General features: G+C 38.6%; 1 protein-coding gene and 1 long non-coding RNA gene across 2 annotated transcripts in view; both read right to left on the bottom strand.

Annotated features, from left to right (window-relative positions):
* LOC109249552 (uncharacterized) overlaps positions 1–26,533 on the bottom strand; it is a 276,220-nt gene that overhangs the window by 42,485 nt on the left and 207,202 nt on the right. The window lies entirely within an intron of this gene.
* Positions 15,996–26,533, bottom strand: part of LOC128777722 (uncharacterized) — a 48,048-nt gene continuing 37,510 nt past the window's right edge. Inside the window, exon 4 of the long non-coding RNA XR_008423054.1 lies at positions 15,996–16,114. This is a non-coding gene — a long non-coding RNA (uncharacterized LOC128777722). The remainder of the gene's footprint in view (positions 16,115–26,533) is intronic.

Raw genomic sequence — 26,533 nt, 5'->3', positions numbered from 1 at the left:
GCTATTAGTATATTATACACAACAACATGAAGAGATCTGAAAGACATAAGGCTAATTAATAGACATAGAATAGAATATCTACAGAATGGAATAGAAAGAATAGAATAGAATAGAATAGAATAGAATAGAATAGAATAGAATAATCTATAGCCCAATACCTTTTAAGCAAATCCATACAGAACAACAGTACATGCTTTATAATGATATACAAAATTCAAAAACACACATCAAGCACATTATGATGGTCCAATAATCATTCTCGTCAACTTTGTATCTATGGAACCAAGCACCATGGTTTGTGCCCAATAAGTGTTTTCTGAGTAAATCAGGAATTCAATTCAGAGAACAAAGTAGGGAAAATGGAAAGAGATTCCAAACCTTTGAAGGGGGACACCCATTAGAGACCATTTTAAGAAGTTATCTGCTTCTTAGATGAGGAGAGAGATCTGGTTGATGGGGAAGGTTGGTGACTTCACGTCAGCACTTTGCGGCTTTTGAAGTAGTGTCAGTTAATGAGCTAGCAAGAGATATATGTCCAGAACAGAAGTATTTAGATTTAGGTGTCACTTGCCAATAGATGATAGAGGTGAAAGGTAGAGAAGTAAAGTAGCAACTATGGGAGCAATGGAATAAAATATTACAGACATATGATTACAATAGTATCAGATGGTGTAGGATGAAGTATGTTTGATAGCAAATGAGAACTGGTCAGTAAAAAGTGGAGAATTATTGACTCATATGTGTAGGGGGAGGGGTGAGGTGGGATGGTATGAGAGGGATATGGTAGTAAGAGAGGTTCACAGAGAGTAAGAGAGACTAAGTTAAGTCTCAATTTTGGGCAAAACCCCAAAATAAGCCAAGCCATTTGTTTCAAACCTTTTGCCCTATTATTTGCTTTAACTATTGAAGGACTGCCTTAAAATTGATATATTTGAGGAGAGAGAAGGAGAGAGAGTGGGGAGAGGAGAGCAGAAAGGTCAGAAATCAAATTAAAAATAAGAATAAAAATCGCTATTCCCAAATCCATAAACTGAATTATCTAGAGGAGACTGCCGAGGACTGATAAATCCCCAAACAACTTTAATTTAAAATATCCTGAGAACTCCTGTTCTTAAGTTATTCCCTTGATTCCAATCTGCTATCAGCCAGAATCAGAAAGGTACCCAAGATAAGAATAAATTTGAGATTTACTATTATTGAACCCAATTCTCCTGTTCTAGATCCACAGGGTGCAACAAATGTTTCTCCCAGAGTGGTAAAAAGAAGAAGAAAAAAAAAAGAACAAGAAGAAAACCAACTCCCCCACCTGTGCTCTTGTAAGAAAGACCACATTTCTAAAAGCCTGATGTGACTCATGGTTTTTCTCCTAGGCAGGTTTATGCCACATGACTCACTGGCCATGTCCAAGAGCTGTACTTATCCGACACTGGGAATCCATGCCTGCTGGATAGTTTTAACACGCTATCTGCTGGATGAAAGGATGTTATTGAAGTAGGTGGTTTTTTATTTTCATTTGTGATTGGAGGCAGCACAGCATCGTGATTCAGGCTGAGAGTTCATACTGCCTGGGTGTGAATCCCAGTTCTACTACTTGCCACCTATGTGACCGTGACAATATTAGTTAACTTCTCTGTGCCTTTGTTTCCTCCTCTCTAAAATGGGGATAGTAAAATTACCTACCTTGTAGAGTTGTTGAGGCCTTGAGAAATGATACAAAGCAGTTGGAATAGTGCCCACATAGAGAGAATATTGGCTAAGAGTTAGTAATTACTGACATCAGAGGAAGGCATGAAGAAATTCATGTGTAAAAAGAAAATCTTTCATTCTAGATAGTTCCTAGAATGCAGGATTGGATGGAGCTTTTAGAAGGAGAGGGATTGGAAGAGAGAATATCATAATAATTTAACCATAAAAAAAAGAAACGAAGAAAGGGGATGTTGGCTACAGATGTCACAAGGAAAGGATATAGACTGTTTAGGCACAGATATGTGTGCCTAAGGGAGTCAAAGGGTGTGGGGTGGGATGCCCATTGCTATCTCAAATTCAAAACAGTGTGCTAGGGAGAATGATAATGTAATGACAGAACTATGGTGATCAGGAGGACAAGAACAAGAATTTATTTTTGTTTCAATTTTATTTTAGAGAAACAGAGAGAGCATGAGTGAAGGGGAAAGGGGCATAGGCAGAAGGAGAGAGAAAGGGACAGAAGGAGAGAGAATCTTAAGCGGGCTCCACGCTTAGCACAGAGCCCAACTCAGGACTCGATCCCTCGACCCTGGGATCATGACCTGAGCCAAAATCAAGAGCGGGACGCTCAACTGACTGAGACACCCAGTGCCCCAGAACTTTATTTTTACTTAGGGAATGGGTTGATGTCAGGATGCCTCCCATTATAGTCAAACAGAAAAGGTAATTGCCCCAAATTCGTGTGCATTGAGGCATTTATAGAATTTTATGGATTACCATGAAATAATGGGAAAATATGGAGAAGCACACATATCAGTTCCTTGTTGACACGAGAAAAGTATGCCAATAATTGTTTTAAAACTAATGTCAGTTTTCTAATGGGTTTGGAAGACCAACTTTTTCCCCAAATTCCGGCTCATAGTCTGTACAGGGAAGTGAGAAAGATGGCCTGAGAATGCTTCTGATATAAGGTAAACAGAAGCTACGACATCACATCTGGGTTTTGATATAGATAAAAACTGAACATCAGTGGGAGGCTGGCCTGCTAACAGGCCACATTTCTTGAACACTGAGAACTCTGGAACTAAGTTTAAAAGAAGATGAAGAGCTGTCTCTGGAAACTGCTATGGTCACGTCTCGTAGAACCAACTACGAACATCCTCAAGGGCAGGAAATTAGTGAAGGTGATATTGTAGCTAAGAAAATGTTTCTTTTCCTTAATGTAAATATAGACTGATTGTCTCTGAAGATTTTTTGAGTTGTCTTTGAAACAAATGCATACGTGTACGTGCACATATGTGTTTTGTATGCGTTTTATATGGTATCCATCTCCTAAATATCAAGAACAATAGGGGACAAAGCTGTCTCTCAAAGCTGACAGAATCCAAGGAGAGGAATTCATGTGGAAAGGTCAAAGCCCACACTGGACTCTCATTCAATTCCATGCTAACATCATCCTTGGGATACCTGCCGCTGAAGTCTATGGGGACTCAGGATTAACCAAATGGAGAGAGACAACTGGTCATAAGGCAAACTCTGCATATAGAGTGTAGAGTTTCATAAAGGAGACTGGATATAGACACAGTAAAAGTTGATAGTGGAGAAGGTCTCAGAAATAAGGAGGAAGGACAGACTCTATGACCAAGGTCATGATTCATAAGTAAGGAATATCCATCAAGGAATATTGTGGAAATCGTTTCATTTTAAGTTCAATTCTTTTCCCTTGAACTCTGAGACTAGTTACATTTAGCATTAAGCTTTTAATTGATTCTTCTACATTGTATTCTCTTTAGGCACACCAACCTTAGAGTGACTCGATTATATTCATAAGCTGCTGCGACTGCATTATGGGTGATTTATGAAAAAGCAGTAAAGAGAAGAAGGATTGTGGTCTGAACCACCTCATTCAACCATGGAGGCCAACACAGAAGTATTTCAACTCAGGAAGGTAGTGATCCCAAGGGTCCAGGTAGTGATTAGCTTGAGCAAAATGAATGAGATCCAAAGGGAGTTGGGAAGCTCTAAGGGGAGCATGGTTGTCTTGGAAAAGTATCAGTGTAGATGATAACTCAAGAACAGGAGTGAAATGACTGCTATGCATCCAAAACATACCAGAGGGGTATGGATTTTGAATATATACATTAAGTGGACAATAGACTAACGGTTGATAAATGTTACTCTCACATGTATCCATTATTTCCCTCTTACTGCAAAATACACTTGGACATTCTTGAATTATACATTCGGAAGCCTTTGGGATTTTCCCAATTTAGAAACACTTCCATGGAAAATTGTATCGTTTCCACATTTGTAACATGGATATTATATTAACAACTCCATCCTGATGTTTTGAAGATGAAATAGATCACCTATTAGGTAGAGAGCAGTCTGAATAAGCTCATTCATCACTAGCTGAGACTCAGTCCCATATTTCAGTCCCATCACAAGTGATTTTCAAATACTTTCTCAAGAAATTTGCAAGTGTCTGGTGGATGCAGACCTTTAGAGTTGACCACTGTGCTAGTTCATGTAGACTACCTTAGACTATGGTAGCAACTTTCACATGTCTATGTCTTAACACAACGGAAGTTTAGTTCTTATTCATGAAAGGTTTTTGCTACAGGAGGATGCTTCAGTGTGGTTTTCTTCCATTTAAAAAGTCTGCGATCCAAGCTGCTTTGATCTGTTCATCCTGTCATCTCCACACAAGGCCTCCCCTACAACATTTTGCAGGGCAAAGAAGGGATCAGGTCTCACATTAACAATGCAATGTTTGCACCAGAAGGACATACACCCTCTCTGTTCCTAACCAGTTCGCCAGAATAATTCAAATGAACTTGCTCAGCTACAAGGAAACCAGAGAATGTAGTTTTCTATGTACCTGGAAGAAGAGAACCAAGTATCAGAGAGCAGAGTAAGGTCTATCAAATCCACAAGTAGACTAAACCATAAACTATACTATTCTTTTAGTCCATAAATGAAAAGTGTATACTCTGTGTGTTCTTTGTGCTCCTAAGAGGTGGAAACTACACCTACACCCAAGGGGTTTATCCAAAACACTTATACAGAGCTCTTTTCACTTAGTGGTAAATTCCTTAACACTATTGGAGGTGAGTAATTAGCTAAGAAGATGGTGAGGGATATTGAAACTGAGATGTGATAATCTGATAAATAATTGATCTAAGTGATATCTAACAAATCATTAAATCCCGAGATAAAGAAATGTAAAGATAAGTTGATAAGTAGGTAGATACATACATACATACACACACAGTTACATACATACATAGAAGATAAATAAATGGTAATAAGTAGATTGGCTTTTGACCTGGGGTTTTAATGCATCAAAGTGGTGCTAACAATTTAAAAAAGAAGGACATGGAATTTAACTCAACATTACGAAAAACTTTTTAATTATCAAAATGACCCAAATTAATTGAGTGGCCTTAAAATGCATAAGTGGCCCAACCCTTAAAGTATTAGCACATGTTTTATGACAATCAGCAGAAAGCTGTCAGTAAGCATCTAATTTTAGGCAGGGAGGGATACAGCAGAAAGACAAGGCAAAGAGAAGGAACATAATACTAGGAACCCTTTTAATGTATTCCTGAAAATCCCTTTAAAACATTATACAAAGAGGAAAAATTCTTAAAATAGTAAATAGCCTGATCATTATCACCATTTGTTCCATGTTATGTTAGAATTCAGTTGTTAATGTAGAAGTAAATTTAAGGTAAATACACATGTGTATATTGAAGGTGAGATTAGACTATAATTGGTATCATTTTTTTTTTCCTTCCTAGGAATTTTCTCTGGGTTCTGCCTCTTTTCAACAGGACATACTAGGTTAGCAGACCACTGATCGATATTTCAAAAACAAATTTATATACCTTCAGCATATTTAAGGCCCTTGAGTTCCTATTCATTTTTGGAGAGGTAAGAGTGTAACTCCCATTTGCTGACAACTCCAATTGGATTAATGATTCTGGAATAATATCAGCTACTGCCATATTGCAATTTGAGTAAGACAAAATCCAGAGCAGTTTAGGTAACATAAAATACTGAATAATCATGAAAGTTAGTGGATTGTGAAATGAATGACCACCCACCGTCACCAATGAGGCTGGCCCAAGATTCTCCAGTTTATTAAAGAAGGCATAAAGTATATGAGAGTCAAAGAATTTACAATGCTTGAAGCTCAAAATGCACCCACTCAATTGTTTTCTTGATGCTGCTTGCAAAAGAGTACAACAGAACATTATCTATTTTACTGGTCATTTGAGTTTTTGCATCAAATAAATCCCTACATTGCTTCATGCCCAGTTTTTCCCTTTCATCATTTAAATCAAGCAGCTTGAATTCGGACTGACTCATGATCTGAAGCTCTTAGATGTTTAAATCTTATCACTGACATCATGTTAGGTTTCCAGACAGTTGGCTAAATTAATTCTACTCACCTCATTCTCCACCTTCCCAACTGAATCAATGTGGTATCCATGGAGAAGAATCTCCTGCACCACGCTGTGCCCATTTTCCAAATTGTACAAAGCTAAAAAGCAACTGGTTACACACTATGCTTTGGTGGATCCCAGGCTATACAAAAGGATTCTAATACTATATGTCCACAATTTAGGGCACCATGTAAACCTGATAAATAGTAAATGAAAGAAAGAACACCTGCTCTTCAGTGTATCACAGCCACACTCAGGCAGGTTCATTGTCTCAGTAAGATTGCTTTCAGCTATGAACAACAGAATGTTCATCCAAGGGTATTGAGAAATAAGTACCTTTAATTACCTCATGTGAAAAGCTTGAGATAGGTAAAAGAAGGTCATAAGCAAAGGCTCAAAATAACAGGGTGCTGGGTTGGTTTCTCTCCCATTTTCTTCCTCATGCCACAAAATGTCTCCAGAAACTTCCAGCATCATATCCATATAGCAACAGACTCCAGTGGGAAGAAATGAGACAGTGGCCAAAAGGGTCCTTTCTTACTCGCTTCCCTCTTAAATGGAAGGAAGCCCAAGCTGCAACCTTCTTGTATCTCAATGGCCAGAAGTGGGTCCATGACCACTTAGGAAAGTGCCAGTGGTCCAAAGACCATTTTTAGTCTTTGGAGGCAGCATCACTGGTTAGAAAGACAGGCTAGAAGATGGGTTTCTGGGTGCAGCCAACAGTGCCTAACACAACATACAACTCTGCTTGTATATGAAGGCAAGCCAGAAAGGTCAAAGCCGCAAAGTACCCTAGTAGATGTCAATGAAAAGTAAATTTTGCTTTGCTATTTTGCTTATGTAGATATAGATGAGGATAAAGATGATATGGTATTTCTTACCAGTCTAGGAATCTAGTGAACTACAGAGCCCAGGAAATAAGACCACACACACACACACACACACACACACACATAATATATATATGTATATATATATACACACACATGCATATTATATATATACACACACATATAATACATATTATATATATATATATATATATATACACACACTCATGTAACACATACATATATATATAAAAAATATGAGTCTAGTGAACTATAGAGTCCAGGAAATAAGACCATTTATATATATATACACACACATTTATATATATATATATATATATATATACACACACACACATTTATATATATATACACACACACATTTTTATATATATATATATACATATACACACACACATTATATATATATAATATGAATCTAGTGAACTACAGATAGAGTCCAGGAAATAAGATTTTATATATATATATATATATATATATATATATATATATATATATGCAAAATGAACAGGGAGAAATCCTGTTAGTGAATAGCCTTTAGCCTTCAAAATGAGTACATTGAGCACCGACTGCACTACAATAAGTAGATATGAAACTTAAACCAAAAGAAAACACTATTCAGAAAAATATAACTAGAATCAACTTATATGAGCGGTAGTGGGTACAAGCAGAAGAGGGACCAGAGGGGGAAAGAATGGTTCACCTCACATTACCAAGACATAAAGAAAGTATAGCAGCTGAAAAGTCTTCTGAGAGGAAGAAGGTAGCATACAGAGCGTAGTAGACTGCTGGGAACCACCTGTGGATACGGGTCTTCTCAGCCTCAGGCACACACAGGAAAGAAGCAGACACAACTTCAACAAAAATGCAAACTGGATTGGAATCTTCCGGACGCAGGGCTTTATTTCATTTTGAGTACGGAGACAACTGCCCAGGACTACAAAGAGCCACAGCTGTCCTATCACCCTCCTATATGCACAGACAGATGAGAACACCATGAGAGGGCCCCCACAATTCCAGTCCCCTGTGTCCATGCTCTCTGTAATCCCCTCCTCCAGCATGGAAGAGACCAAGAACTTGCTTCGAGCCAATAGAAAATGAGAAGGGTGAAGGGATTTTGCAGAAGACCTACGTTAGGTCCTGCTTTCGCAAACCAAAAGAAATCCGAAGAATATTTTTGCTTTTATGATAAAAGGAAAAAATTGAAAATAGCATTAAGCATTTGTTTTATCGTGAGCCACTATGGAGGCGGGGCCACCACAGAATAACAAGAGTGGCACCACCAGCTCCTTCACTGAACTGTGCTCAGCCTTCAGCCACCAGACCTTTGAACTGTGTCTGTGGGCACCTGTGATTTATCTCGATTTATTTTGTGCATCCATTAGCAAGATGCTAAAGCATCAGAAAAGCCTAAGAGAGGTACTTTTTGGTGTTTTGGAATGCTTAAAAATGTTTCCATATAAATTAATGTTTTTGCATTATGCCATTTTGGCTTACAAAAGCTTTCATAGGAACACTCTACTTTCTGATGGCAGGGAAACCCTGTAACTTTTTTCACAGAAATGGAAGTACAGAAAGACTTGTCTAAGTTTACTCTACTCAACTACTCAACTTAACTAGCTGTAAAGCTAATTTGCTTGAGTTTAGGTATTACGGTTCCAGAAACCGTGTTCCTAGGCATTAAGATCTATTCCTTTTCAATAGGAATACATAGTCATGCTTTAGCCACATCTAATAAGATAAAGAAATCAGTCAATAAATACCTAATTGTATGTGGGTCATTGATAAAATACTATCAGGAATGTATCCCCATAGAGATTTGCCCCTGATGGGCCTTTCTAGAACTGACTTAGTTAGCAACGCCTTTCTCCATGGCATTTTACCTTTACCCCACATTCACCCAACTCTGTGGGACAAGCCAATAGATTAGGACTTAAAACAGTATAACCTTCAAAACACACAAAGTGAAATCTACACATGAAACTGAGGTTACTCAGACACTTGGGTGGTTCAGTCAGTTGAGTATCCGACTTGTGCTCAGTTCATGGTGTCACAGTTCATGAGTTCAAGCCCTGCATGCGGAGCCTGCTTCGGATCCTCTGACCCCCTTTCTCTTTGCCCATGCCCAGCTCACGCTTTCTCTCTCAAAAATACACATTAAAAAAATGAACTTGTTGTTAGTTTAATAAAAAGAAACTGAGGCTAGTCAGGAAGCGCTATGGTAGAAACATGCTAGAGGTCAGGCCATAGTGGAAAGAAAAGAGAATAGGGATACAGACCAGCTAGTTAGGTGCCGGTAAATAAACCACCTGAGGTCTCTAGACTTCCATTATATAATCTTTAAAATGGGATGAATAATATTATCTCACAAGGCTGTCTTGCACACTGAATTTTAAAAAGTATGGGAATAAGATTAAGGGATTGATAAACAGTAATATTCTGCAAAATGGATGGGGTTAGCCTATAGTCTGAGGAGTGAGGACATAACATTATTTTCACTGCCTGGTGCAGAATAATCCTGATGGGATAAAAGTTGGAGACTTCTAAGAAAGCTTCCTGTCATGAAAATTTCATATGTAAAATTGATTTGACAAATAAAGAAATGATACCACTCTCCCACCACGATGAGAAATGTTTTCTTCCGGTCAAAGTACAGATACAATATTGAAATAGATGTTTGGAGTTGGTTCTTTGGGACAACTCTGCCGTTTTTTGACCTGTTAGGTCTCACAGTATGCTTAAATGGTGAAAAGAAAAATTATATCTTGAGGTTATTGTAACTACCCTTTCTATTTGCTGAGATTGCATGTGTGCGATTATTTAACCCCTAGAAAAGGGGGCATGAAACACCAGGATCATGGGTGTATCATGAGAGCCTTTTCCAAAAGGCAACATTTATTTTCAAGTGTTTAGCTGAGACAAGGATTTCTCTCCAACGTACAATTCATCATCCTCCTTACTCACTGTAAAATCAATCTGTTCTGTTTGTATGACATAAACAACAAGTCATTTCTCAGGAATGAGGCAGGCCATATGTGAAGGTGTTTTGGAAAAGCACAATAGGGAATACGCCAATCAAAGTAGCATCTGCATTTTATTTCAATGTCAAATCACATGTGTGTTATAAAAAAAAAAGGAAAGTGGATCACTTTTATTAAAGAATAACTTTCCTGTTGTGATGTCTACAGTTAACTCAGACCTTCCCTGAGCAACACATTCAGGTCAGGCACATAAATGACTCACTGAGAACACTCTGTGTGGCCGGTAACATGTGCCTTTGACAGACACGGCGGCATCTGCCTACTCCCCACCCCCATGGCGGAAGAAAACTAGCAATAATCCATTACGTGCATTTTCCCCAGAATTAGCGCCTTCTATTCAACGCGTTGATGAATATCACAGCAGCTCGCAATTGATAGAAACAGGAAACTATAAAACAACTCGCAAAGTTCTAGGGAGAATTTATTTTTTTATAATTGGGACTGGATTAAGATGGAAAGGAAGTAGGTTCTAGTCCCATTTCCATTATTTATTAGCTGTATGACCTAAGGCAAGTCACTTAACTTCTCTAGGTCTCGGCTTTATACTTGTATAAACTGACAGGGCTGAACTGAATAATCCCCAAGACCCCTTTCTGCTCTAAAAGTATGTAATTCTCTGGTCACTTACCCACCTACTCGTATCTGAATAGCAATGGAAACATTTTTAGATTGTCTCGTTCTGGAACCTTGTTCCCAGTTGGAAGTTAGATATCTCTGAACACTACGTTAATTTCTAGTTTGCCTTGGTATAAAACAGTATATGTATATGTCACCTACAAAGCATCAGTGAGGCTCCTACATCTACTGATTTCAAACAGGCTATAAATGACAAAAATTAACGAGAGGTGGTAGAGGGAAAGATGGCCATGGCCACGGGGAGTGTCAGATTTAAATCATTCCAACTTAAGACCTTGAAGAAGAGAAGGAATTGCTGTTGCCAAGCAACAAAATATAAATCCTGGTTAAGGGCTTGGGTGGCCTTGTTCAGATCACATGCCCACCCATGAACCAATCATAGTGGTCACAGGCACATGATACACATCATAGACTGACCCCTTGGGGTATATAGTCATATATTTCGGTGGGTGGAGGGGTGACTGTTATCATAAAGGAGAGTGAGTGAAAGAATTCTTGGGGAAAAAACATGCTCATCAGGTAGAAACAACAGCCACCACAGACAAATTGGCCCAGAGCATATAAAGTCAAGTTTTGTGCCATTGGCCTTTCTGCCAGAACTTCCTTCTGGAAATGTCAATTTATGATGTCACTCTTATTTTTCATGTAATAATTCAACAGATATTTATTAAGTGCTTGCAGTTTATCAGTCATGTGGCTAGACCAGAAAGAACACAACAGACTTAACATGACAGACTTACCACGACCACCCCTGTGAAATTTGTTAAACTTCTAGTCTAATGAGAGAGACAGACTATAGAACACCTGCTCACCATGTGCTCAGTGGCACAAAGAAGATGTGCACGGTGTTAGGGGAGCAATAACAGAGCCAACCACTGTGCACCCCAATGAGTGACAATGAAAATAAATCATGTACAACAGAAGTACGGAGTGATATCGAAAATATGACCAAAGACAGTCATCCCATCACACGCAGCCTGTATCTCAAAAATGTAAATTTCTTTCCAGGATAGACCTTGTAGGCCAGGAAAGATGGCGGAGACACAAACTCCGCCAGGAACAGCCCAGATGACTCTCACCTATGATCACCTGACCCTGCCGACAACAGGCCCACTGGGGTTGCAGCGTGCTGAAATAACACTCCCGATTTTACACACTCAGAGACAACTTAGTTCGGTAGCTTTCTGGTTGAGAAGATGCTACAGTCTCATATTTGGAAGCTTTCTAAAAAAAATATATATTATAGAAGTGTGTGGGTGGCTCAGTAGGTTAAGCGTCTGACTCTTGATTTCTACTCAGGTCATGATCTCACAGTTGGTGGGATTGAGCTTTGCGTCAGGCTCTGCACTGACAATGCGAGCCTGCTTGGGATTCTCTCTCTCTCCCTCCTCACTGTCCCACCCCCCCTCGAAATAAATAAACTTGAAAAAATTATACACATCTACAAATAAGATAAACTTGCATTTGACTAGCTAAAGGTCCTCTACATTTTTGAAAAATTGGCAGTGGGGAGCCTGGGTGGCTCAGCTGGTTAAGCATCAGACTTTGGCTCAGGTCATGATCTCATGGTTCATGGGTTTCAGCCCCAAGTTGGGCTCTGTGCTGACAATGTGGAGCCTGCTTCAGATTCTGTGTCATCTTGTCTTTCTGCCTCTCCCCCACTCATACTCTATCTCTCTCTCTTTCAAAAATAAATAAATATTTTTTCATTGTTTTTTTAATTGGAAGCTGTGAATTACTGAAACCCTAACAATCTACCAAGTTTCCCCAAATCAGCATGTTCAAATAAGGCACAGAGGAAGGGTGGAAGGGAGCAAGATAGGCCATATAAGAAATAGAGAAAGAAAATGCATACATTTAATCTTGCTGCACTGAAGCAAATACCTCTTACACAATGTCATATGTATCTTTGAATCTGGGTAGTACAGTACTCTGTGTTAAATGCATTTTATGGGGATTTGGAGAGGATTTAGGTAAAGGCTGCCCCAATAAATGATTTACCAGCTCTAATAAAACATCAAGGAAATTGTTCAGATTGTATCTCAGACCATTTAAAACACAAGTTTATAGAGGTCTCGGCAGCCCCCATATCCTCAATCCTGGTTTACAAAGAAATGTTTATAGTGGTTAATTATCCCATATTACTTTTTTTTTTAATGGTAGCAATTTCAAAAGAAGGGAGAGATTGAAAGTAAATAAGTAGATATGCCAACCAAAGGAGTTGGGAGATAGAGAGAAGCTTTTTATTCACCTTTTATTCACCATTCAGTAAATATTTACTGATTGTCTGTTACAAACCAGGTATTCAAGAACCAGGGCCTGAAAACCCAGGAGTGACCAGATAAGAAGGGTTCCTTCCTACCTACAGCTTCTGTTTAGTGGAAAAAAAAAAAAAAAAGAAGTAAATAAATGAAATAACTAGAAAATATTAATTTAAACTGAGATAAGTACCTTAAAGAGGAAAACAAAGAGGACACCTGAGGGGCTCAGTAGGCTAAGACTCTGACTCGTGGTTTCCAGTCAGGTCATGATCTCAGTTTGTGGGTTTGAGCCACATTGGTCTCTGTGCTGACAGTGCGGAGCCTGCTTGAGATTGTCTCTCTCTCTCTCTCTCCCTCTCTTTCTCTCTCTCTCTTTCTCAAAATAAATAAATACACTTAAGAAAAAAAGAGGAAAACAAGGTTATGAGAAAGTAAATAATCAGAAGAGGGGTGGGTACCTCTTTACATGGGGCACTAAGGAAAGGCCTCACCAGAGAGGTAAAATAGATGCTGGGGCCTGCAGCATCCACAGCTGACCATACTACTAAGAGCTGAGAGAACATTCCAGACAAAGGAAGCATCAAGTGTGAAGTCCATGATGTGATAATGAGCTCGGTATTGAAGAACAGAAAGGAAGACGGATGTGAGAAATGAGACATCATCTGTGTGATCTTGGCCTCTATGTTAACCTCTCAAAAAGACATTTTCCTCAAATTTCACTATTACTAATATTAGTAATATTAGTTGCCTTTATGAAAAATACATTTTAGATTTTTATACGTTTTCTTTCAACTTTCACTATAACCATAGCCTCCTATAGTATAGGTATTATTATTCTGGTTTCATACAGGATAAAATAGTCTCTGAGGGGTGAAGTAAATTGTTTAAGGCTACAAGCAGGGGAAAAACTGGAATTCATACTCAGGTTTATCCATAAAGGCTACCCTCTTTCATTTCTTTAATTCGTTTTTTTTGTTCAACAAATATTTGTTGAGCCCGACACTAGGAGCTGTCCACACAGAAATAAATGAAGCAAAATGCGGTAGGTTATGCTTCCAAAGATGGCCACACACTGTCTGCCATCCCAACAATGTCGCCTTTCTGCTCTCACATCAAGAAGAGGAATCTATTCTCCCTCTGCCTGGCTTTGCGACTTGCTTCAACCAATAGGGTATGGTGGGAGTCACTGTGTAACTTTGACGGCTTGGCCTTGAGTTAATCTGCAGTTTCCACCTTCTCTGCTTGGAAAGATGCCACTTGAACCCCAGGCACCATGCTGAGAAGAAGCCCAAGCATCAGTGGAGAGAGGCCAGTGTGGAAAAGTGAGGACCTCAGGCGAGAGCAGGAACCACGATCCCAGACACATGGTCCCAACTGAAGTATTCAAACCAGACCCCAGCTGTCTGAGCTGCCTCAGCTGAAGCCTTAGACATGGCGGAACAGAGACAAGCCTTCTATAATGTGACCCTGACTGAATTCTCAACCCAAAGAATTGCAAACAAATAAAATGACTGTTAATGCAAGGCACTAAACCTTCAGAGATTCATCTTGCAGCAATAGAAAACCAAAACACCAAAGACCCCCAGCCTGGTGAAAATATAAACATAAAAATATCTTTAAAATAGTGTAAGTGTCATGAGAGAACAACAGAGAAATAATTTACACCAGTGTAGAGCAAGGGCGAAAAACTTTTGGTAAAGAGCTAGATAGTAAATACTCTAGACTTTATGGGTCACGGTGCTTTTGGTTCCAGGTTTCTTGGTTCCAGGTAGACTTTTGTTTGTTTGTTTGTTTTTGTTTTTAACAAAAAACAGATGGAGAACAGAATTTGGCCTTGGAGCTGTACTGGCAAATCCCTAGCCTAGACTTACAGTGTTTCTTATATATTATTTTTCTTTCTAGAAGAAGTATTCATATTTCCCATCTTCTGGACTCCTTGGTTCCCGTTCCTGTTTCTAAAGCAGAGCCTTGCATCTCTTGATTCAGAGAATACTCACAAGCCTGGAGACCACACTTCAGCTGCTTCAGGAAAGCACTGGTGAAAGTATTTAAACTTTTTGTTTTCTAAATCCATTTAAGTAATCTCTACACCCAACGTGAGGCTTAAACTCACAACCTTGAGATCAAGAGTCACATGTTCCTTTGACTGAGCCAAGCCAGGTACCCCAACTTTTAAATTCAACTAAAACCAGTGGAACTTATTAAAAATGTGACTGGATAAGCGAAGTCTGACCTGATACTATGTTTTCCTGATGGTGATTCCAGGATGGGAGAGTAAGGGAACACTCGTTGGGAACTCAGTCATATGGTAGATAATTGCCCATTGGGAAAACCATTCAGGGCATGGATCTTGAGGTGGGCAAGGAAGCAGTAGTTTGGAATGGATGACTTTGAACTCTGTCTCTTCTTGTTTCCTAGGTTACTCTATGTATCATGCTGTCACCTACTGCTGTTCATTCCCCGACCCTTGACGAATCCTGCCAATGCAAAGGTCTATCATCATTACCACTAAGAAGTTCCATTGCTCTTTCTTATACGTACTTTTTAAAATATTTATTCTATATATGCTTGCATAGACAGATATACCTGTATATGCACCACCAGGTAAAGAGGACAATAACTATCTGCTTGAATCTTAAGTAAACTAAGGTTAAAGCACGTGTCCTTCCCGGCCACCCTCTCAATTCTGTCTACTGATGCAACGCACAACTAACTGTCACCATTTCTCCACGGATTCCTCTCCGCAAGATTTGGCTCAAACTTTTTCTAAGAACGCTTCTCTATTATCAAGCAAACTTAGCCATCAGCTTCTCCATGTGTGTATGTGGCACTTTGTGCCTTTTTTTTTAACAGCACTATCACATTACATTGATGTTTTTAAGCATCCATATATTTTATTGGACTATGAGCTTTCCCAAGTCAGGGAACATATCATATAGCCTGTAATAGGCCTACAATCAATATTTGTTGAATAAATGAATAATAAAAGAATGGAATGAATAAAGACATGTTTAATTCAATGAATTTCAATTTGAAAAAAGAAAGACAGGGTAAGTTACTCACCAAACTGAAAATCTGTGTTTCTCCAGTTCCTCCAAGTAAGATACATCCTCTGAATAATCCTCAAGTTCTCCAGTTCTCCAAGCAGCTGATTTTTCCTTCACTGAGTGATTTATCAGGCTTTCTCTCTTATCCATGAAATTAAAGAAATAAAAAAATAAAGTATTTTAGTAGATATCAGATAGAAAGCTCATCTGGTTCAGTGACATTTTCCTCAGAATGATTTGTAGAATCACTGATCATATAGAAGTATAATCAGTCATGGTTTTTGCATTGAAATTATTATTCTACATTCCACATTCTCTCACTAAATCATCATGTTTCTACTAGGAGACTGTCATGTTCATTTTTTTGCATTATTTCCCCTGGAGCAGCCTCTACAAATGTTGCTGGAATTAAATAAATAAATAAATAAATAAATAAATAAATAAATAAATACAACAGCCATGGTCATGGTATTTGTAATAAATCAGGACTATTGGTGGCAAGTAAAGAAAATGCAGTTTAAGCTAGCTTTCAGCAAAAAGGAATTTGAAGGAAAGTTGGAACAATCAGCTCATGGAGAAGAAGGAAGGAAACAGTTGGATTTTAGGAATATGGTAGCAAATGAATCAAAGGCCACCAGGACCCTTTCTTCTTGTCTGCTCTCTGCTTCAGCAGGCTACTTCCTTCTAGCCTTGCCACCAACAGCTTCTTAGTTCCGTAGCTAATGACTCTCAACAACATATTTAAATTCAGGACCATATTGTGTCTGTGCAATTAATTTAGTACAACTTCAGAGAATTGTGTGACCCATGATGATGGATCCAGCAAACAGACTGTCCCTTTGGAGAAACTGAGTCCTGTAGTTCAACCAAGCATTCTTAGGAGCCCCATCGTGATGGGGAGTGGCAGCTAATCTGTGCGCCCCTCCTCCCTTAGTCACTATTCAAAATAGTTTGATTTCCATTGTTTTATATATTGCGGTCTTTTGTAAGGTTTTATTGCAAAATTCTGCAAATAAGAATTCATTTGAAAACTACTGGTCTATGGGAAAATGAAAGTAGGCATGACTGCATTCATAAGATAGTTCCATTAAAAGTCTTTTTTTTTTTTGCTTTAGACTCTTTTCAAACATATTCAGTTGTCATTTGTAAGAGGCCAGCTACCTGCTATACCTGAAATCAGTTTATACAAGTTTTTGCACAACTCTGTAGTTAAAATATTTTTGCAATTTCAAAATGTTGCTTTGAATTCTCAGGTTGCAGTAACCAGGACAAACAGAATGAAACTGAGGTGAAGAAGATGCATCAGCAAATCTCTAGTGAGCTCAACAAAGCTACTTATTTTAATATGAAATTGGGTGGTTTGATTGCATTAAGAACAAAATCCAGTAATGACAGCCATCAATGTAAAGTAATGGCTATTCCTGCCATGTCACCATCCCTAGGGCACTGAAACACAGAGGGCTGAAACACAACCCAGATCTTCCTGTGAAAAGAGTCCAATTTGCTTAGCCTGGAGCTTCAGCTTGAGGGATAAGCTTCAGGTTTCCCACCTATCAAACAAGGCTAAGGAGGCACTCCCAGGGAAAATAAGCATGGAGACCATTCTTGCCCACCTTTGTGGCCTCACTACATCTTGATAAGAATTCCCAAAAACTAGTTATACAGTTGTCTAGGGCCCTGATTTTTTGTAACTGTTGCCCAGGGCACACCTCCAGATCTCCTGGTCTGGAGGTCAGCAGAGATTATAATTGTGGCCCCAAAGGACTGTACATACTTGCATGTTTTAAAAGCAACTGTCTAGAGACAACCACAAGCTAGGGCAAGGTTTAATGAGAAAGACAATCACCTACATCAAGGCATTCCTTCAAGACTGAGAGAAGTAGCTGTTTTACCTAATACGTAGATACAAACAGAGAATCAAGCAAAAAAAGAAAACAGAGAAATGTGTTCCAAACAAAAGAACAAGAAAAAAACCTCAGAAAAAGCCTTAATAACACAGAGAGGAGTAATTCACCTGATAAAGAATTTAAGGTAATAGTCATAAAGATGCTCACTGAATTCTGGAGAAGAAAGGATGAACACAGTGAGTACTTCAACGATGAGAGGAAACAATACAGTACTAAACAAAACTCACAGAGATAAAGAATATTGAACTGAACTGAAAAATATATTTAACAGCAGACTGGATGAAGTAAAAGAATGGGTCAAAAAGCTGGAAGAGAAAGCAATGGAACTCACCTGGATGGAGCAGCAAAAAGAAAATAAAAGAATTTTTTTAATGGGGATAATTAAGGGATCTCTGAGACAACATGAAGCAGAATATTCACAATATAGGGGTCCCAGAAGGCGGGGAGAGAAAGAAGAGGGGCAGAAAAGTTAAGTAAAGAAACAATAGCCGAAAACTTGCCTAACCTAAGGAGGGTAACAGATCCAAGTATCCCAAAATTTCCAAATAAAATGAATCCAAAGAGAACCACACCAAGGCACATTATAATTAAAATGTCCAGAGTTAAAGATAAAAAGAGAATCTTACAAGCAGCAAAAGAAAACCAGATTGTTATTTACAAGGGTAACTCCACAAAGCTATAAGAATATTTCTCAGCAAAAATTTTGCAAGCTTAGAAGGGAGGGCATGACATATTCAAAGAACTCAAAAAAAAAAAAAATTTCCAACCAAGTATATGCTACCCAGCAAGGTTATCATTCAGGTTTGAAGAAGAGATAAAGAGTTTTTCAGATAAGCAAAAGCTAAAGTACTTTATCTCCACTAAATTGACCTTGCAGGAAGTGTTAAAGGGATTTCTTTAAGCTGAAAAGACACAGCACTACTTAAGAATAAGAAAGTATATGACAGTAAAAATGTCACTGGAAAAGGTAAATATATAATAAAGGTAAGAGATTAATCACTTATAAAGCTACTAAGATTAAAAGTCAAAAGTAGTAAAATTAAAACTACAATAAATTAGTTCAGAAATATATAAAATAAAAATATATTAAAAGTGACAACAAAAATATAAAATGTTGAGGAGCAACCAGTAAAAATGTAGAGTTTGGGAATGTGTTCAAATTTAAGCTGCTATCAACAAAATTGACTGTCACATACCTAAGGTAATAATGTGAATGTCATGGTAACAACAACGTAAAAACTTACAGTAAAAACACAACAGAGAAGAACAAAGGAATCTGAACATAACACTAAAGAAAATTATCAAACAACAAGGAAACTGAGAAAAAATAGAAAAGAACACAGAGTAACTACAAAAACATCCGGAAAATAATGAACAGAATAGCAATAAATACATATATGTCAATAATTACTTTAAATGTAAATGGACTAATGGGGTGAAAAGACAGAGAGAGAGATCAACGTACTGCTCATACAGTATAAACTATAAGTCATTGATGAAAAAAATTGAAAATGACACAAATGGAAAGATATTCCATGCACATGGATTGAAAGATTTAATATTGTTAAAATGCTCATACTACCCAAAACAATTTATAGATTCAGTGCAAATTCTATTCTAGAATTTGTTCTATTCTAGAACAAATAATTCTAAAATTTGTATGTAATCACAAAAACCCCAGACAGCCAAAACAATCTGGAGAAAGAAGAACAAAACCAGAGGTATCATTCTCCCTGATTTCAAACTATACTACAAAGCTATAGTAATTAAAGCAGTATGGTATTGCCATAACAACAGACATATAGATCAATAGAACAAAATAACCCAGAAATAAACCCACACATATGTGGTCAGTTAATTTACAACAAAAGAGACAAGAATATGCAATGAGGAAAGAATGATCTCTTTAATAAATGGTGTTGCGAAAACTGAAGAGCTACCTGCAAAAGATTGAAACTGGACCACTTTCTTACACCATGCAAAAATTAACTCAAAGTGGAGTAAAAACTTGAATGCTAGACCAGAAAGCATAAAATTTCTAGAAGAAAATATAGGTGATAGGTGCCTTGACAGTGTTCTTAGCAATTTTTTCTCTTTTTGGATCTGACTCTAAAGGCAAGGGAAACAGAAGCAAAATAAGCAAATGACACCACATCAAACTAAAAATGTTTCTGCACAGAGAAGGAAACAATCAACAAAATGAAAAAGCAACCTACTAAATGGGAGAAGATATTTGTAAATTACATATGTGGTAAGGGATTAATATCCAAAGTATAAAAACAATTTGTATAACTCAATAACAAGGACAAAAATTCAATTAAAAGATGGGCAGCAGATCTGAATAGATGTTTTCACAAAGAAAACATACAGATGGATAACAAATAATGGAAAGATGCTCAACGTCACTCATAATCAGGGAAATTCATCACAAGGAGATACTACCACACAGCTGTCAGAACAACTTTATTAAAAAAATCAAGAAACAAAAAGTATTGGCAGGATGTGAAGAAAGGAAACCCCTCATTCGTTGCTGGTGGGAACGTAAACTGGTGCAGCCACTATACAAAACAATATAAAGCTCCCTCAAAGAATAAAAAAAATGGAGCCATCTTGGGGTGTCTGGGTGGCTCAGTCAGTTGCGTGACTGATTGTTGATTTTGGCTCAGGTCATGATCTTGCAGTTTGTGGGTTCAAATCTCCGTGCTGTCAGCACAGAACCTACTTGGGATTCATTCTCTCTCCCTCTCTCTGCCCCTCCTCTGTTCTCTCTCTCTCTGTCTCTCTCTCTCAAAAATAAATAAACTTAAAAAAATAAAAATAGAGCTATCATATAATCCACCAATTGCACTACTGGGTCTCTACCTGAAGAAAGCAAAAACACCAATTTGAAAAGATATTTACCCCTATGTTTGTTGTAGCATTATTTACATTAGCAAAAATATGGAAACAACCTAAGTGTCCATCAATGGGTGAATGAATAAAGAAGATGCAGTGTACATGTGTATACAATGGAATATTACTCACCCATAAAAAGAATGAAATCATTGCCACTGACAACGACATAGATGGATCCTGATGGTATTATGTTTAGTAAAATAAGTCAGACAGAGAAAGACAGATATTGCATTGGTTTCACTTATATGTTGAATCCAACAAAACAAAACCCAGACTCACAGATACAGAAAACAGATTGTTGGTTGCCAGTGGTAGGGGTGGAAGAGTGAAATAGCTGAAGGGATTAAAAAGTACAAACTTCAGGTATAAAATAAATAAGTTGTAGGGATTTAATGTACAGCAGTTGGAATATAGTCAATACTGTATCAATATCGTATGGTGACAGATGGGGACTAGACGTTGTGGTAGCCATTTTGTAACATACATGGATTTCAAATCACTATGTTGTGAAACTTATTATAATATGCTATGTCAATTATACCTCAACAAATTTTTTTTTAAAGAAGAAATAAAGCCCCTGAAAATCAGTCAATCACTGTGGTCCTCTTCATCTTTCTCAGCCTCTGTAATTCCTGTGTCAGTAACAGTATTTTTTAATGTGTATTTATTTATTTTGAGAGATGGAGAGGCAGAGAGAGAGGGAGAGAGAGAATACCAAGCAGGCTCCATGCTGTCAGCACAGAGCCTGATGCAGGGCTCAGTTTCAGAACCCCAAGATCATGACCTGACCCAAAATCAAGAGTCAGATGCTGAACTGACTGAGCCACCCAGGAGCCCTTGGATTTCTTTTAATGGATAACTAAGTTGGCAAGGGGGCTGGATGGCTCAGTCAATTAAACTTCCCACTCTTGATCTGAGCTCAGGTCTTGATCTCAGGGTCATGAGTTCAAGCCCAGAATTGGACTCCACCCTGGGCATGGATCCTACTTAAAACAAACAAAGAAATCTAAGTTAATGTGCTAAAAATTTCTTCGAATCAGTATTTTAGAAGATATAAAGTTGTGGAAATTAGTTTATGTCCAAAGGAATGAAGCGCAAAAGGAACAAAAACACAAATAAATAAGAGTTTTGAATCCAAAAAGTAGGTAAGTGTGTGCAGGGAAGTCCCCAGGTAAGTACCAGGATGTGTGAGCCTACTTATACAGAGGAATCAAAACCATCCACCAACCACAGATTTATATCTTGAATCTATACCGGAGAAATAATGCTTTAATTAGCATATCATCAACATTGAAAAGACAGAAAATAGATCCTGTATGTACCCTGAAGCCAAAGAACATCATCACTAAAAAAAAAAAAAAAAAAAAAAAAAAAAAAAAAAAAATTATTCCAACAGCAATGTCTTTAGACATTCCAATAGCAATGTCTATACTGTAAGACATCATAAGACATCACTGATGCAAATTTGTTCTGAAACATCACATATTATGTATTTTGTGTATGGCTACCCACACCCTAATCCATCACAAATCAACAGCAAATATTGAAACATAAATTACTGAAATTCAGAATATGATTTTCAAGTTCAAGAACTAAATATTTGGTTTGTGGGGATTGTCACTCAAATGCAACATTGTTTAGGAAGCAGCGAATGAACATTCTTTCAAACACAACACAAAATGATAGCCAAGAGTGTTTTAAAGAATTTTGAAAAATTCAAGTGCGTAGCATAGTGCAAAGGGTCGGCGAGTGATGGTCAAGGAGACCCACATTCAAGTCTTCTCACTTGTTTGGAAACTTAGATTATCTAGAGTTCGCGAGTTTAAGATTTTTAATCTGAGAAACAGAGATAATATTTGTCCTACATAGAGCACAGGATTCTTGAGATAATATCCATAAAATTCCTCTGGGCGTGGGGAGGATAGCATTTAAAATGCTTTCGATTATTAAGGACATAAGTAGCATCTGGCACAATGCACTACATAGCACAGGTGATCAATGGGACACTTCACGTCCTTTCTTTGGCATTTATTATAGCATTTCTATGAAGCAGTTAACTCGAAAATGTTACGGGAAGATTTATATTAAATCTCAAAGTTGGCCAGTTCATGACATGAGAAGCTCATTAAGTTGTTACACGATAGGAAGCAAAGCCCAGGGTCACTATCTTGTGGTTCAGAGGTTTTGCCCCTTAGCCATAATTCCGTCCATGGCCTGATCAGCTGGTGGAGAAGGTGGCCATGATGGAGCCCGAGAGGTGGTTAAGCCTGTGTGTGGAGAAAGGGAGCTTGCGGCTCACAGGCCAGCAGCACCGGTGCTTGGAAAGGCATTACGGTTCTAGCACAATTAAGCTCTACTTAGCGGCAGCTTTTTCTCCCCCAAACTCTTTACGGGGTCTTTGTGCGTGACTCCAGGGAGCACTCCCATCTGGCCAGATGAAGAGCGAGGGGATTGTTTCATCAAAAGACAGAGTCTTAGAAAGAGGAAGTAGTGAATAAAAGGCTGAATCCTGAGGATTACAAAATGCTTTTGAACTGCCCTGGGAAGATCAGAAGTGAGCACTGGTGGATGCTTTAATGCCTGCCCCATGAGGTGTATCATTTTTTTTTTAAGAAGGCAGTGGAGGAAGATTTGGGGTGCAGGTACTCTGCTAAGAGGCTTGTGTTAATAAGATCACAGAATTGCAAGTCAGAGATAACAACAACAAACACCAGGTGCATCTGAAATATCAAAGCAAATAAACGTGACATCATGTTCAACTCCGTCTTTGCTGTTATTACCATCCAAAAGGAAAAATCATAGCTCCAAATTAAACCAGCCTAAATCCTGAGGCCATCCATCAAGAATACTCTTTCCTCTTTCTTTAATTCTTATCTGCTGTGTGTACCAGAGAATTTTTCTTTTTTTTTTTTTTTGAGTTTCAAGCTTTTTATTTATTTATTTTTTTTTATTTTTTTAATATATGAAATTTATTGTCAAATTGGTTTCCATACAACACCCAGTTCAACGTCGCTCCTCATCAGGGAAATACAAATCAAAACCACACTCAGATATCACCTCACGCCAGTCAGAGTGGCCAAAATGAAGAAATCAGGAGACTATAGATGCTGGAGAGGATGTGGAGAAACGGGAACCCTCTTGCACTGTTGGTGGGAATGCAAATTGGTGCAGCCGCTCTGGAAAGCAGTGTGGAGGTTCCTCAGAAAATTAAAAATAGACCTACCCTATGACCCAGCAATAGCACTGCTAGGAATTTATCCAAGGGATACAGGAGTACTGATGTATAGGGGCACTTGTACCCCAATGTTTATAGCAGCATTCTCAACAATAGCCAAATTATGGAAAGAGCCTAAATGTCCATCAACTGATGAATGGATAAAGAAATTGTGGTTTATATACACAATGGAATACTACGTGGCAATGAGAAAGAATGAAATCTGGCCTTTTGTAGCAACGTGGATGGAACTGGAGAGTGTGATGCTAAGTGAAACAAGCCATACAGAGAAAGACAGATACCATATGGTTTCACTCTTATGTGGATCCTGAGAAACTTAACAGAGACCCATGGGGGAGGGGAAGAAAAAAAAAAAAGAGGTTAGAGTGGGAGAGAGCCAAAGCATAAGAGACTGTTAAAAACTGAGAACAAACTGAGGGTTGATGGGGGGTGGGAGGGAGGGGAGGGTGGGTGATGGGTATTGAGGAGGGCACCTTTTGGGATGACCAGAGAATTTTTCAAGACAGGCTTTCCATTAGCAATGCCCAGGGAGAAATAAGCTATCCTTGGGTGGGTAGAATTTATCTAGAGAAAACTCTAAATTGAGTAACCAATCCCCTAGGTTCTTCCTCCCCAACCCCCCCCCCCCCCCCCCCCCCCGCCCCCGGAGGACAACTAACATTTCTGGCCACTTGAGACCACAAATTCTTTTTTTTTTTTTTTTAATTTTTTTTCAACGTTTTTTATTTTTTTGGGACAGAGAGAGACAGAGCATGAACGGGGGAGGGGCAGAGAGAGAGGGAGACACAGAATCGGAAACAGGCTCCAGGCTCCGAGCCATCAGCCCAGAGCCTGACGCGGGGCTCGAACTCACGGACCGCGAGATCGTGACCTGGCTGAAGTCAGACGCTTAACCGACTGCGCCACCCAGGCGCCCCGAGACCACAAATTCTGATTGTTTTCTGGGCACGTGGTATTTGGAAAACCGATGTTTCCCACGTGAAGTTGAACATGAACCTCATTGGCCCACAGCCACCCGGTAAATTGCCTAGGTTGGATCTTTAACGTCAGTTGAAGATCTAAATTAATCTTTAATAACCATGCCGAGATGAGAAAAAAAGGAAAACACTTAACTTGGAGTAGGGAGTTTTAGATTTAGGTTTCGTAGGAGGTTTAATCGCCCTTGTCCACATCACTCGATCACTTGTTTCTGGGTGGCCCGTGTGTATCTGGCTCTGTCATTTCACAGCACTGACTTCACTTAGACATATTCCCGACAAGAACAAACTCCTTCCTAAAGCAATTCAGTTAAGACACCTTCTCAAAGTGCCTGACCCCAGGGAAGAGCATAATATCCCAAGCAATTGACTCACAAATTTTGGAATATAATATTAAAAATAAGATGAAAAAAAATTCCTTAATTGAACATGCAAACTCAGAAAATATACAGACGAGCTTCAGGTTTTCTGGATGATTGTAATCTTTCTCACCTTGTCTATTTCAGCCTTTCTTCTAATCCCAAGGTTTAAATTCAGTAAGTAGTATGAAAATTCACAAAAATACTTAAGAGACTAATATTTGATCCACAATATCCTAGAAGCCTCATGGGCATATCCTTTTTTGATCTTTCCAAAAAGTGTACATACAAATGTGTAATAGTACCTAATATGTAATATGTGTAAAAGGACATGAGCTTTTTTCCTTCCTAGGAAATTGTCCTTTGTTTCCTTATTCCAGGCTTTCAATTAAGGTATAAGACCCCAGAAGTAGAACATGTATACCTGGCTGAAAGGAGAAAAAATTTCACAAATTTTCTGAAGTATTATTTCATGATGGATACAAATATGGATGCCAGAAACAGTCTGGATTCAAAGCTGTGCACTTATTGGCAATGTTATTTAGGGTAATTCACTCCATCTCCTTATTTGCCTCACCTATAAAACAGGGAAAATGGTGATAATGGTAGCATCTATCCCATTAGTTTGTTGTGAGAACAAGATGAGCCCTTCCATCCAGAGGACTGAGAACATTTCCTGGAACCCAGTAATTTGCAAGCACTCAGTAAATACTTCAGTTCAAATGTCATCGTTACAAATTTCACTAAATCTTTGATTCCTAAGCTTCCTTTTAAAATATAGACTGTGATAGAAACAATAGTGATTGTTGGGGCGCCTGGGTGGTTCAGTCAGTTGAGTGTCTGACTCTTGACTTTAGGGTCGTGGGATCAAGCCCCCATCTGGCTCATCGGGCCCTGCACTGTGTGGAGCCTGTTTAAAATTCTCTCTCTCTCCCTTTGCCCCTCTCCCCAGCTTGTGCTCTCTCTCTCTCTCTCTTCTGTCTCCAAAATAAAATTTAGGGGTGCCTGGGTGGCTCAGTCATTTAAGCCTCCAACTCTTGATTTCGGCTCAGGTCATGATCTCACAGTTCATGAGTTTGAGCCCCGCATCAGGCTCTGCACTGACAGGGCTAAGCCTTCTTGGGATTCTATCTTTCTGCCCCTTCCTCTCTCTCTCTCTCTCTCTCTCTCTCTCTCTCTCTCTCTCT

Source organism: Panthera pardus, unplaced genomic scaffold, assembly GCF_024362965.1.
Source record: "Panthera pardus isolate Hobbes unplaced genomic scaffold, ASM2436296v1 HiC_scaffold_17, whole genome shotgun sequence".
NCBI classification, from domain to species: Eukaryota; Metazoa; Chordata; class Mammalia; order Carnivora; family Felidae; genus Panthera; species Panthera pardus.
This window is presented reverse-complemented; position numbering and strand designations above follow the sequence as displayed.